We start from the raw sequence: 14,581 nt of genomic DNA, 5'->3' as shown, positions 1-14,581 counted from the left end.
AGAATTTTCAGGCTGAGGCACAGGGAGGGTACGGTGGGTTCAACGGTGCCCCCACCACAAAGATGCATTTGCTTCTTAATTTTCAGAACTTATGAATGTGACCTTATTTGCAAAAGGGGTCTTTGCCTATGTAATCAAGTTAAGGAGCTCAAGGTGAACTCATCTTAGATTATCTGTGTGTGCTAAGTCACTTCAGTTGTGTCCAACTCTTTGTGACCCTGTGGATTGTAGCCTGCCAGGCTCCTCTGTCCATGAGATTCTTCAGGCAAGAATACTGGAGTGGGTTGCCGAGCCTTCCTCCAGGGAATCTTCCCGACCCTGGGATTGAACCCTTGTCTCTTACATCTCCTGCATTGGCAGGTGGGTTCTTTACCAATAGCACCACCTGGGAACTCCTAGATTACCTGAGTGGGCCCTAAATTCAACAACAGTTGTCCCTAGAAGAGACAAACATAGTGAAGTCATGTGACCAGCGATTGCAATGAGGCAGCCACAGGCCAAGAAGGTACTGCTGAAGCCACTAGAAGCTGAAAGAGGCAGGAACAGATCGCCCCCTAGAGACTTCAGAGATAGTATGGTGCTGTTGACACCTTGATGTTGAACTTCTGGTCTCTAGACCTGTGAGAAAATAAATTTCTATATTCTCAGCCACCAAGTTTGTGCCAGTTTGTTACAGCAGCTTCAGGAAACTAACACAGAAGAGGGCTTCCCAAAATGGGTGCAAGTCTCTATAATGTGATATTTCTGTGCCCATTTATATCATTACCAAAACCAAAAGAAAATACAGACAATTCCACGTTGGTAAAAGGGCTGTTTGGGGCTCATTTTGAAGAAAAGTATCAGAGTAGAAAGGACACAAGTTTGTTTTTTGTTAGCCGTGTGATCTGGGCAAATTATATAACTTTTTGAGCCTGTCTTAATCTGTGGTGTGGGTACCCCACCCACTAGCTTCCTGTGAGAGTTCTTATTGCTCAGTCCACTTCTCAGGCTGCACATAGAGATAATTTTTTTCTGTAGAACCAGAGCCAAGTGTAAAATAACATTTGGTTGTTTTTTGTCAAGTGTGTTTTGAATAAGGCCATTATTCAGACATATTCACACACTTTTCACAGATATCGGGTGCCTGTGATTCACTAACCCTTATCTGTAACGTAGGAGGGAAGAGAGGAGGTCTGTGTGACTGCAAAATCTGGCTCTGCGCTCCCTTTCCAGATCATCTCTCACCACCCTCCCTCTGTCCTCACATCCGGCCACACTGGTCTCCTTTCCGTTCCTGGGTCATGCCATGCCCTTTCCCAAACTCTCAAAACTTTGCTATTTTTTCCCTTCACTTGGAATGCTTTTTCCCCAGTTCAAATGTCACTGTTACATCAAGGCTTTCTCTGACCACATTTTCTAAAATAGTGTTTCATTCCTTCACCCCATTTGTCACTTCCTTCTTCAGCATGCCACTTGGTGGATTAACAATGAGGAATACCCTCTGCAGGAAGACAGGCCCATGTACAATATCTCTCTAGTTCAGAGCTTCTCTGACTGCCTATGGTAAAGGTTGCTGTTGTTCAGTAGCTAAGTCATGTCCAACTTTGCTGTCCCATGGACAGCAGCACGCCAGGCTCCCTTCACTATCTTCCAGAATTTGCCCAAACTCATGCCCAGTGAATCAGAGATGCTATCTAGCCATCTTATCCTCTGTTGCCCCCTTCTCCTTTTGCCTTCAATCTTTTCTAGCATTAGGGTCTTTTCAGATGAATTGGCTCTGCGCATTAGGTGGCCAAAGAAGCTTCCGCTTGAACATCAGTCCTTCCAGTGAATATTCAGGGTTAATTTTCTTTAGGACTGACTGTTTGATCTCCTTGCAGTCCAAGGGACTTTTTTTGGTCAGAACTCTTCACTATGACCCGTCTGTCTTGGGTGGTCCTGCATAGCATGGCTTGTAGCTTCACTGAGTTACTCAAGCCCCTTTACCACGATAAGGCTGTGACCTATGAAGGGGTGTGGTAAAGAACCAGGTTTTTAAATTTTCAAAGCATCATGAAACTGATGCATTAATAAAATAGGATAAAAAATAATTTAAAAAGAAAAAATGATTCATAGAAGGCAAGCCTCAATCTTTATTATTGGATTCAACAAGCATAAAGTTATATCAATAAATGTAATCCAAACAAGGAATAATAAAAGAATTTTTTAAATGTACACATTGTTCACTGAAAGTACATTTAGTCATTAATATGCTGTGCCATCCAATATGATAATCACTAGCTGCATATGACTTTTTAAGTTTGATTAAAATTAAATGAAATTTAAAAAATCATTTCTTCAATCACAGCAGCCACTGTGATTAAATTTCATCATAATTAAAAACTTTTGTTCTTTAAGAGATGCAGGTGAGAAAATGAAAGGACAAAACACAAACAGGAAGAAAATATTTATAAAACATATCTAATAAAGGATTTGTGTCCAGAATATGGGCTTCCCTAGTGGCTCAGTGGGTAAAGAATCCACCTGCAATGCAGGGGACTTGGGTTCAACACTTGGGTCAGGAAGATTCCCTGGAGAATGGAATGGCAACCCACTCTAGTATTCTTGCCTGGAGAATCCCATGGACGGAGGAGCCTGGAGGGCTACACTCCATGCGGTTGCAAAGAGTCAGACAAGATTGAATGACTAACACTTCACTTCACTTCATCCAGAATACACAAAGAATCTCGAAACTTAGTAATAAAAAGCCCTAATTTTAAAAAGAACAAAGATGTGAACAAAGATGTCACCAAAGAAAATATATAAATGGCAAGTAAGTATATGAAAACATGCTCAGCCTTATTGCTCATTAGGAAAGGCTAAATCAAAATCACAATGAAATACTACTTACTGGAATGTCTTTGAAAAGCTGAAAAGCTACTGTTTGCTGGTGAGGATGCTAGAACTGTGATACATTGCTGATGGGAATGCAAAATAACCCAGCCATTTCAGAAAACAGTTTGACTGTTTCTTAAAAAGCGAAGATAAATATGGCCCAGAAATTCAAGTCCCCGGCATTTACTTAAGAAAAATGAAAACATATGTTTTCACAAATACCTATATGTGAATGTTTATAGCACTTTATTTTCACCCCAAACTGGAAACAGCTCAAACATTCAACAGCGAGTAAATGAATGAACAAGTTGTGGTACACCTATCTCCTGGAATACTACTCAGCAATGAAAAGGAATTAAGTCCTTATACATGCAAGGAATGAGGGAATCTTAAATGCACTTGACTGAGTGAATGAAGCCTGATTCAAAACACTACATTCTGCATATCTCCACTCATAAGGAATCCTTGTAAAAGATACAAAGAAAATATAAATCAGAGGAGTGTTTTCCATATGGGAGGGAAAAAAGTACAAAGGGACCAGAAAGAACTTTTGCAGAGATATAAATACTCTCTATCTTAATTATGGTGATAGTTATACACTCTCTATTCACTTCACAAACTCAGAGAAATAAACATTTCAATACGTTGAATATTGCTAAATCATATCTCAACAAACCTCAAAGAATAAGCAATATAAAATACATTTCTGTAATTTAGATAATAATGTTATCCTAAAATGTTTTAAAACACACTTGTAAAAATTCAAATGGATGAAAATAGCAAGTTTTAAAAATAAATAAGTGTGAAGAAAACATAGGTAGTACTCTCTTTGATAAAGGTCATAGTAATACTTTTTTAGCTCTCTCTCTTCAGGCAAAGGAAACCAGAGTAAAATCAAACAAATGGGACTATCCAAATTAAAAATCTTTTGCACAGTGAAGGAAACTATCAAAAAAGGAAAAGGTTATCCCACTGTATGGGAGAAGATACTTGCAAAAAATATATCTAAGTGATTAATTTCCAAAATATTCAAAGAACTAATACAACTTAACATTAAAAAAATCAAATAACTTGACTTAAAAATAGCAGAGGATCTGAACAGACATTTTTCCAAAGAAGACATACAGATAGCCAACTGTCACATGAAAGTGTTTAACTAATTAGTGTATAACTAATCATCAGAGAAATGCAAATTAAAACCACAATGAGATATCACCTCACATCTGTCAGAATGACTATTACCCAAAGGGCAGTAAGTAACAAATGTTGGTGAATATGTGTAAGAAAGGAAAATCTTGTGCACTATTGGTGGGAAGGGTAATTGATACAGCCACTGTGGAAAACACTATGGAGATTCCTTGAAAATTAAAAATAGAGCTACCATCAGTTCAGTTCAGTTCAGTCACTCAGTCATGTCCGACTCTTTGCCACCCCATGGACTGCCATATAATCTAGCAATTTCACTCCTGACTATTTATCTGAAGGGAAAAAACCTTACTAATTTGAAACAATACATGCTCTCCTGTGTTCATTGCATAGCCAAGATATAGAACTACCTAAGTGTCCATCAATAGGTGGATGGGTAAAGAAGAATAGATGCAGAATGAAATATTACTTAGCCATAGAAAATGAACTCTTGTCATTTGAGAGAGCATGATGGACTGGGAGGATACTGTGCTAAGTTAAATAAGTCATACAGAGGTAGACAAATACTGTATTGATTCCACTTACAAGTGGGATCTAAAAAACAAAACAAATGAACAAACATAATAAAACGGAGACTCGTAGACACAGAAAACAAACAGATGGTTGCCAGAGAAGAAAGAAAGAAAAATAAATAAGTGCTTATTTTTCTTAGATTTGTATACACATTTAGATTGTAGTTAACAAACTAACCTTAAAATATCATGTATTTACAACTATCCTACTGTGTGTGACTTTCCATACCAGTGTGAGAGCACCCAAAATGGTCTACACCACGATCATGGGGACAAGCCCCTTACCACAGGCTTGGAGGTGTGGCAATGTTTAATTGCTACAGCTATTTCTAAATGGTTATGTTTATAAGGACTCTCAATTTTTTAGCGTATCTTGTATTGAACTGGTGACAAGCCAAGCTCGCACCAGTGGTGGCTCACACTTTGCCTAAGTTTGGTTTAAATTTCTCTTCCTTTGACTCTTACCACGATGGTTTCTTCCTACCATCCAGGTCTCAGCTCAGAGAGGCCTCACCCAAACTCTTAATTCTGTGTAAGCTGACTCCTTGCCCAACTCCAATTGCAGTTAATAAAATGTCTTCATTTTCCCTTCTGTGACTGTCACCATCTGTAATTACTGTGCATTTCATTATGTCTTCATTATCTGTATCCCTGAGCTGTCTTTCCCCAGACTTCTCAGCGTGCTTCAGTGGACTTTCAAATGCCTGAGTCTACATCCTAGCCTGAGGGCATTTTTCCAGAATGCTGAAGGCCACTTTGCCAGCTCTGGGGGTTAGGCCAGAAATGCCAGGGAACTATTCATTCCCTCCCCCCAGCCCACAGAGGCCCTCAACCAGTGACTCTTGGGAGCTGGTCTATAAGTTCTAATTGCTTTGCTTTTAGATGTAATGATTCTGACATGTGCTGTTACACACCATTTACCACCATTTCCCTTTACAGATTAAGCTCTGCTGCCACCCACAATAACTGATTTAATAACATTCTTTTTATGGGCTGCCATTCCCCTCCTGTATGACATCCACCCATCCACGTTTCCTTCTCATATTTCTTGTGTTTCTCAATAAGTCACTTGCATTGGAATCATTGTCTCAGGATCTTGTTCTGGGAAAACTTAGATTAAGACATTTCTCCAGGAGAGGATAAACTTCATAAAGACTCTTGTCTACTCTGTCCACTGCGTGACCCCAGTCCAGATGAGTGAGGCACAAGGGAAGACTAATGAATATTTAGTGAATGAAGGACTTCATTGGTGGATTTCCCTTGCCAAAGTCGATGACTTGTTGTTCATTGACAATGTTGCATTAGAACTCAATTAACCATTGCATATTGGAATACTTTCTTCCTAAGAACTTTCTGGTGAGTTCTTCTGATAACCTTGACATTTTCCTGTGTAAACAAAAACCCATGTATTTGTGAATTTCAGATGTGCTGCCATGTTTCAATAATATTCTGATAGTGTTGTAAACTGAGGGTGAACTTCCAGAGAGGTTTCAGGCATTCCTACATTTTATTCAGGTGAAACCAGAGCCTTCACTGGGATGAGCTCACATTAAGGAAGTGGGAGCTACAAAGGCAGCATGCAGGCAGTGACAGGTCTGGGCATCAGACAGTCCTGAGCTTAAGTTCCAGCTCAGCACATTTCTAGCTTTGTGATACTGAGCAAATTACTTAACCACAGTTATGAATGAGGATAAAAAATATTTATCTCATAGGGTTGTTGTATGGAAAACAACAACCTCCTCTGTCCTCCACTATCTCCCAGAGCTTGCTCAAATTCATGTCCATTGAGTTGGTGATTAACTACATACTATGACAATAATAGTTTAAAAATATTCAGTTAAATACAATAAATCACTAAAATTAATTTTACCTTCTTTTTAGTTTAAGAATATGTTTACTAGGAAAATTAATATTACACATATGGCCTGTACTTTATTTCTATTGGCCTGTGCTATTTTACAGGATCTTGGAAGAATCTTTAGGAAAGTCTGGTTAGCTGACTGGCTCAGCCATATTTCTTATTGTAGTAGGACTGATGGGCCACAACTTGAAAGAGGGTAGAGAAGGAGGAAAGGAAGCATGGCCATACTGAAGATCGTGGAAGACTGAAGAGCCCAGAGAAGCCAGTATCATCATTTTCACTGTTACCATCGCTATTATGTAGCCCAGGAGTCAATCACCCACCTTTCAAGCATCACCTTTCTTTTTTGTCAATCTACAGGCTGCCTTGGGCTTCCCTGGTAGCTCAGTGGTAAGAACGTGGGTTCAATCCCTGGGTTGGGAAGACCCCCTGGAGGAGGGCACAGCAACCCACTCTAGTATTCCTGCCTAGAGAATCCATCCCATGGACAGAGGAGCCTGGCGGGCTGCAGTCCATGGGGTTGTAAAGTCTGACACGACTGAAGTGACTGAGCACGCATGCACGCACGCATGCACGCACGCATGCACGTGCAGGCTGCCTTAGCTTAGGTCTCTGTGGAACTGGAGTTTCTTCTTGGTATATTTCTTCTTGCCACTTCTAGCCCCTCACCTCCTTCTCACCATGAAGCTCCCCGACCTGATCCTTGATTGAATGCTTCTATGACAACACAGTTGGGGATGAAGAAGCAGCGGCTGCTCAAGAATATTCTCAACTGTGGAGAAGAACAGTGGACCACATGATAAAGGAGTCCTTGATGCTGTCCTTGGAGTCAAGGACTTCATAAAGCACTTTAAAATCTGTTAAACTCAGCGGATACTGTTCATAAGCTAATTAAGGCCTATTCTCTTAATAAGCAAGTCCATATGGGGTTCCCTGGTGGCGCAGTGGTAAAGAACCCACCTGTCAATGCAGGAGATGCAGGTTCGACCCCTGGCTCAGGAAGATCTCCTGGAGAAAGAAATGGCAACCCACTCCAGTGCTCCTGCCTGGGAAATCGCAGAGACAGAAGGAGCCTGGTGGGCTACAGCCCATAGGGTTGTAAAAAAGTTGGACACAACTTCAGTGACTAAACAACAACAACAAAGCCCATATACTTAAGAATTCCACTGTTTTACTCTGAACTCTATTCCTTCTAAAATCCTGGAAGAACGCTATTAAAAACTGAGGCTGCCTATTACTTTATTATTTTTTTATGCCTCCTTTACTTTTTTAAAAGTTTATTTTAATTGAAATACAGTTGATTTACAATGTAAAATTAGTTTCAGGTATACAACCAAGTGATTCAATATTTTTACTGATTAGACTCCATTTAAAGTTGTTGCAAAACAATGGCCACATTTCCCTGTGTGTCACAGTAGGTCTTTGCAGCTTATTCGCTTGCCTCTCCTTGTAACTCCCCTGCTTTAGAGTTCCAACTATACCCAGTTCTTGTATAATGAAACAATTGTATGAACTCTCCCCCTGTAAAATATACTGCATATAAAATATGAGTGTGTGTTATCCTTAGGACAATTCTCATATGGCTTTGGTCTTACTACTCCAAACAAACATTTAACACTTACTATGTGTCAAGGACTCATCATATCAAGAACTCAAAATATTCTCTAATTACAAAGACAATATTCTCTAACTACAAGTAGGGTAAGGTTGAAATTGTCTGAGAAAAAGACTTGGAAAATTTCAACCTTACCCTATTTAGCACTCAGTCAAAATTACCTATGGATACCTCTCTGACTGATATTTGTTTGTAATATAATCAGGTTAGTTTCACACTCTCAACCAAGTTCTACATTCCCAGAAGGCAGTTGAAAGACAGGTCTTCTCTCACAGCGCCAAAACAATGCTACACACATAGTCAGTAGCCAGTACCAGATACTGCTTTGCTAAACACTAAATGTTGAGTGCCCAAATGGACAAACCCAACTTTTGGCAAAATGGTGAAGAAGGTGATGGAAGCCTCTGTCTGCAGAGTCAGTATTTCTCTCTCTCTCCCCTGTCTGGTCAGTATAGTCCCATTTCTGGGTAGTGCAGACACCCCATCTCTGGATTTGTCCTATGTTTTCCTTTTTAGTTTCCAAACTACTAAAATCTTTTCTTTCTCATGCACATCATGATGGGAATTTGGTGAGTATTCGGCATTTCTAGCATGTTCAAGTTAATCTGTAGCAATGACTTTATTTATTCATCAATTATATGGTAAATATTTAATGAACACTAACTGTGGAGAAGCACAAGCTGGAATCAAGACAGCCGGGAGAAATATCAATAACCTCAGATATGCAGATGACACCACTCTTACGGCAGAAAGTGAAGAGGAACTAAAAAGTCTCTTGAGGAAAGTAATAGAAGAGAGTAAAAAAGTTGGCTTAAAGCTCAACATTCAGAAAACGAAGATCATGGCGTCTGGTCCCATTACTTCATGGGAAATAGATGGGGAAACAGTGGAAACAGTGTCAGGCTTTATTTTTGTGGGGCTCCAAAATCACTGCAGATGGTGACGGCAGCCATGAAATTAAAAGACGCTTACTCCTTGGAAGAAAAGTTATGACCAACCTAGAAAGCATATTCAAAAGCAGATATATTACTTTGCCAACAAAGGTACGTCTAGTCAAGGCTATGGTTTTTCCAGTGGTCATGTATGGACATGAGAGTTGGACTGTGAAGAAAGCTGAGCACTGAAGAATTGATGCTTTTGAACTGTGGTGTTGGAGAAGACTCTTGAGAGTCCCTTGGACTGCAAGGAGATCCAACCAGTCCATCCGAAAGGAGACCAGTCCTGGGTGTTCATTGGAAGGACTGATGCTGAGGCTAAAACTCCAATACTTTGGCCACCTCATGCGAGGAGTTGACTCATTGGAAAAGACTCTGATGCTGGGAGGGATTGGGGGCAGGAGGAGAAGGGGACCACAGAGGATGAGATGGCTGGATGGCATCACCGACTCGATGGACAGGAGTTTGGGTGAACTCTGGGAGCTGGTGATGGACAGGGAGGCCTGGTGTGCTGCAATTCATGGGGTCACAAAGAGTTGGACATGACTGAGCGACTGAACTGAACTGTGTAGCAGACAATGGTCTTGGTGCTGGGGAGATAGTGGTGACCAAAATAGAGATGAGATCTCCATTTATGAGAAACTTTCAGTTCAGGGATGATTTAGAAGGGCTCTTCTGTGGCTTCCTGGCATTTCAGAGGGCTTGGGTGCTTTTCTTGGTCACCAGAAGGCTGGGGAAGTATCTCTGAATGATTGACAGAGATATGGGCAGAAAGAATGTTCTTCCTTTTACCCCTCTTTCCTATTGACTAATGCTGCTCCTCTGTTCTTGAAGAGACAAGTTTGCTAGCTTACCTTGCCCAGATGAAAAATGTAAAGGAGTTGCTCACCTTGTTATTCCAGTTGGATGTATTTAAGCTAGTACTGGCTGGTAGGCATTGCTATTATTACCATAGGTGTTCACACAGTAGAATAATTTTGGTCTTTCGAAATCTAGAATATATATTTTTGAAATGCTTCTTTCTCTGAATTATATTTATTTCAATTTTAGATATCATCTCAACTGGAAAGATTGAGGATTTACATTCAGTTGCATCTGGATTGTGGTTATTCCCCCAGTAATGCAATGGATTTGGGAAAATACAGAAAATAAAATCTAATACAAACCCAACTCACTTTGCCTTTAAATATCTGTGGATGTGAACTTGCTGAACATCTCAAAAGTATTTTTAAAAAGTTCTAACTTTGGCCACATATTCTTTCCTTCTATTTTCGACTCATGAATTATTGGCCAAGTTCAAATGAAGCCTTGTGGTTTGAATTAAATTGGCAAGTCATAGGCGGCCTGGCTTCAGCAATCTTAACTGCTCCCCTCCTCCCCTTCCTGGCAGACTCTGGAGTGTTTAGAAGATATTTTTCTTTGCATTAATTTTTCTGAGAGGAAATCCTTGTGAGACATCTAGTTGAACTTGGCTCTCCAAAGTTTCTTGTAGAGTTAGAAAAACAAAATTTGAGGTTACTAAGCAGGTTAATGGAAGAGAAACCTGTAGCTGTTTGCTTAGAAATGTTGCTAATGAGGCCAAAGTCTCACTCTGTGAAGTCTCCGTTTTGTGACCATAGACTGCAGCCACAAAGGGGACAGGACAAGATCAAGTGCATTGCTGTAACTGTGCCAGTCCCTGCCAACTGCAAGAAGAACATCATGCAATGTGAGACCCTCTTGGTAGATGAGAGCCCTGGTATGATCCTGTAGGTAAAGCTTCTTGAATTTTAACAGGCACACGTATCACTTAGGAGTTGTCCTAAGATTATACATCCTAATTGAGTAGATCTGGGTAGGAGCCAGAAATTCTGTATTTCTAGCAAGTACCCAGATGATGCTGGTAGTTGGGCCATCTTTTGGTAGCATAGGGCTAGAATACTTGTCAAATACTAAGTAAAATATACACGTATGGGCTTTTGCGCAGAGATTCTCTTCTGAAGAGTAACAACCTAGAAATCTAAAGTAAGTCCTCAAGGGGTCTCGGAAAATCTATCTGTAATAGAAGTGAACCAAGGTGGAAATTGGTTACCGACTGGCAATCATTACCACCTTGAATCTCCGTTGCTGTTTTTCAGTAAAGAAAGAGTAGGTCTACAGCCAGACGTTGTTAGAGCCATGCAGTCTGAGCTTCCCTCAGTTCTGCTTTGCTCTGGCTCTGTGCACCTGTGCAAATTATTAAACCTCTGAGTATTTTTCCTAATAAGTACACTGGAGCTAATAATGGTACACTCCTTAACAGGTTGTTGTGAGGATGAGTTGGGATAACAAAACCAGGTTGTGCTCAAGCCAGTTTCTCCTGGCCCTCTAGAACTGACTGAAAGATGTTCAGGAATTCTGTGAGCTGTTTGGTAGCTTGAAATTGGCTGTGATGGGAGTATTTACACCAAGGAAACTGGCAAATGCTACAAGTTGGTTTTTTTCTTTTTCTTTTTTGCGCTGATTTACCATCATACCTACAGGACCTAAAAGAGCTCAATAAATATTAATTACTACTTTCTTAGCTATCTTTTCTGAACTCCTCTAGCGCTTGTTTGAAACACATCATTTAGCGCTGGGTATTCCACACCAGCTTCCTTCTTAAAATATTCTGGAATTGTGTTCTCAAGATTTAGAGTCTCTCAAAGCTGTGACCATATTCTGCCACATTCCATGATGAATCAATGCCTTCTATTTCACCTCTCCAATGAAAACATTGAGCATACTTTCAGAATTTTTGGAGTCCATTGCGCCAACAGCTTTGATCCTCTCTACAAGAAACATCAGAATCCAAATAGAACAATCTCAAGGTAGATCCCAGGACATGAATTTCCCTCCCTAGGATGTCCAATGATAGGTATGTGTGAATCAGAACAGGTAGAAACAGAATATATATAAGTTCTATAGATTTGTGGCCCCGTCACAGGTTTTCACACAATTGTTTAAATAATTTTAGCTGTTAGATTAATTGGAAAAAGAATTACTCTGTCATAGTAAGTGAGGGGGTAATTTCCTTTGATGTGTTTGTGCTGACAGCATGATTTTGAATAAAAGGGACCTTAAGAATCAGCCTGGAAAGTCCCATGGATAGAGGAGCCTGGAAGGCTGCAGTCTATGGGGTCGCTGAGGGTTGGACACAACTGAGCGACTTCCCTTTCACTTTTCACTTTCATGCATTGGAGAAGAAAATGGCAACCCACTCCAGTGTTCTTGCCTGGAGAATCCCAGGGACGGGGGAGCCTGGTGGGCTGCCGTCTATCTGGTCGCACAGAGTCGGACACGACTGAAGTGACTTAGCAGACTTAGCAGTAAAAATCAGCCTAGCCATTCAATGCTAAAATCCTCAACTTTTCTCTCCTATGCCTCTAAATGTCTAGCTCTTTCCTTAGCCTCTTCTTATTTACTTCTGCTAGGCTATCATTAGTTCATCTCCTCCTACGTAAAAACTTTCTCTAGAGAAGCGGATTTGCACAACCATTAAAAGCGTGGACTCTGGAGCCTGATTGCTTAGGTTCAAACCCAAGTCTTACAACTTGCCACTGTTTAAACTAGGTCTTATTTTCTAATCTGTGCAAGTTTCTCATAAAATTTTGGAATGAATTAAGTTCACTTAAATATGTCAAGCTCTGAGAGCAATGCTTTTCGTAGTAATTATATTACAGTACATTTACTATTATTATTTCCATCAATCATTCCAACTCTTTTGCAACTTTACCCTTTCCTCTCCTCAAAATTCTTTCTCTTAGCCTATATGTATGCTTACATGTTTCAATTCTTAAAAGTAAACTAACATAATAAAAAGCAAAACTATGATGTTTCCTATATACATATATATATACATACACACACACACACACATATACTTTAAATTAACTTTATTTATTTATTTATCTATTTTTGGCCGTGCTGGCTCTTTGTTGCTGTGTGGGGGCTTTCTCTAGTTACAGTAAGCAGGGGCTACTCTCTAGCTGCAGTGTGTGGGTTTCTCATTGCAGTGACTTCTCTTGTTGCACAACATGGGCTCTAGGGCACATGGGTCTCAGGAATTGTGGCTCGTGGGCTCTACAGTGCAGGCTCAGTAGCTGTGGTACTCAGGCTTAGTTGCCCTCTAGCATGTGGAATCTTCCTAGGCCAGGGATTGAACCCATGTTCCCTAGATTGGCAGGCAGATTCTTAACCACTGGACCACCAGGAAAGTCCCAACTGTGACATTTCTTCAAACAGGCCTGTTCTTCCTTTCCTGATGTTCTTTTTGGTGGAAGAAAGTCTACAGTTGCTCTTTCCTTCCTGAGTACCCAAGATCTCCTTGGTCCTTTGCAATTTCAGCTCTACAGCTGCTGATGGGCACTACTGTGCAGACACTCTGACAACACCTGTTCTTATGGACCTTGTTAGGACCTACTTCACCAGTGACCACATTCGGGTTTCCAGTGCCTGCGGGAGTTGATTGGGAACATTTGTGATGAAAAACATACAGGCTGAAATAATATTTTACTCAAATATTACTCAGGGCTATTACCACTTGAGCATCCAGCGTTATTTTGGGGTAGAGGTGGGGCCTTAGCAGTTTAGCCTTGGCTGTGTGGTATAGAAGAAATAATGGTGAACTTTGGGATCACAGGATGTGGGCTCAAATTCTCCTGCTCTACACGTGGCAGATGCTCTATCAATACTTATTTAACTGAAATGAATTATTTGCCCAGCAAGGTACTCAGGACTCTTGCCTTCTTATTTTTATGCTAATACACCAGCTGTCCAAGTTGGGTCTGACTCTGACAGAGCCTGAACTGAGGTTGGTGTCTGGGCTTGTAACTCAGGCTTCTACGTGCTGGAATGAATATACCCGAGGGCTTTGGAAGGACACTGTCTCTGAAGGAGATTAAGGCAGGGGGATGAAGGGTTGATAAAGTCAGCCATAGGACTAAGATCCAACCCTTGAGTAGAGAGATGGGGCTCAGATGGAATCCTCTGCTGCTTGAAGATGGTCTGGCATTTCTCAGGCCCGATCTACATATCTTCTCTCTCTCTAACTCTGCTTCTAATCTCTTTTTCCTCTCAGGAGAACTTTAACCTTTGAATTCTTCCTGTCATGAAGCGTAAATCAGATTAGAACAAAAAGCTATCTTAACCATAGTCTTTTTACAATCAGAACGAGAGAGCTGATAACTAAACCAATAATCATCAGAGAAAATATTTTTCTTTTATTTGTAGGAAGAAAAATAAGGAAGTTTGGATTACTGCCTGGCTGGTTGAAGCAACACTGTGGTACATGAACACAGCATCAACAATCTGATGACATCAAGGGTTTGGGGGTTTCCTTTACATCCTGTCAAAAAGGATGTTTTCACATGAAGTTGTCCCAGATAAGTTTTCAAAGGCTGCGTGTTATCAGTAATCCCTTTTTTTGGTTTCACAATATTTTTAGGACACAATTTTTAAAAAATATACTGTCTTCCTCCTGAAAATGATATTAGGGTGAACAGATTTATATTAAGATTACAGAGCAGAAAATTAAATTTTTAGTCAGTCATTGGGTATTTTATTTTGTCTACATTATGTTAAACAGCTAGTTTGATGGTAG

The sequence above is a fragment of the Ovis canadensis genome, chromosome 16, assembly GCF_042477335.2.
Source record: "Ovis canadensis isolate MfBH-ARS-UI-01 breed Bighorn chromosome 16, ARS-UI_OviCan_v2, whole genome shotgun sequence".
NCBI classification, from domain to species: Eukaryota; Metazoa; Chordata; class Mammalia; order Artiodactyla; family Bovidae; genus Ovis; species Ovis canadensis.
Note: the sequence above shows the minus strand (reverse complement) of the source record.